Consider the following 699-nt stretch of genomic DNA (forward strand, 5'->3'; position numbering starts at 1 on the left):
GTAGGGGGAGCTCGTTGAGAAAACATGCGATGACAAAAATGAAAACCAGCGAAGAAATGGCTGGAGTTGCCAAGTTCCCCTTTAAAGCAACAGTAGGATCTGATTCAGGCGTTTGCAAGAATCCATAGCTGAGAAACACAGAAAGGGAACAAAACTAAAGAAGCAACTATCTTTCTTGGTTCTGATTGGTTGTTTTCGTTCTGGCCCGGTGGATTCTTGAAAATGCCATTAGAAGCATTAGGAGGAGCCAGAGGAACCGGCTTTCTTCACAGATTATCTATCTGATGTACTACTGTCAGGATATAGTGAAAACAAATATGTCAAAGTTATTTTTATAAAAGTTACCTCCTGTAGCTTTAAAGCATCTGTTATTTTTTTTATTTTTTTGTACGTTTTTGTTTGGAGGTTGCATTTTTTTGACTTAGATTTTTTGAACAATGCTCACAAATGAACCCACAGAGCAATTTTAATCAAACATTAAAAAAAATCAAAGCCCTGAAAGTTTTCAAAATAAAGATAAACAGACATGAGGTGAATTTACATATTTTGAGCAAGAATAGAAATGTAATATTTATTTTACTTATTTTATTATTACTATTAATATCTCTTTTAAATTGTCTGTGAGCTACTGTAAAACCTGCTAGTTCTCATTCTACAAATTCTCAGTATAGTAACTTAAGTACTAAGTTAAGTAATTAA

At 33.0% G+C, this 699-nt stretch overlaps 1 protein-coding gene across 4 annotated transcripts in view; it reads left to right on the forward strand.

Annotated features, from left to right (window-relative positions):
• LOC118341784 (histidine ammonia-lyase-like) overlaps positions 1-699 on the forward strand; it is a 12,918-nt gene that overhangs the window by 9,777 nt on the left and 2,442 nt on the right. The gene's annotated exons all lie outside the window — the stretch shown is intronic.

Source organism: Morone saxatilis, unplaced genomic scaffold (assembly GCF_004916995.1).
Source record: "Morone saxatilis isolate NCDOM2014 unplaced genomic scaffold, NCSU_SB_2.0 Contig10, whole genome shotgun sequence".
NCBI classification, from domain to species: Eukaryota; Metazoa; Chordata; class Actinopteri; family Moronidae; genus Morone; species Morone saxatilis.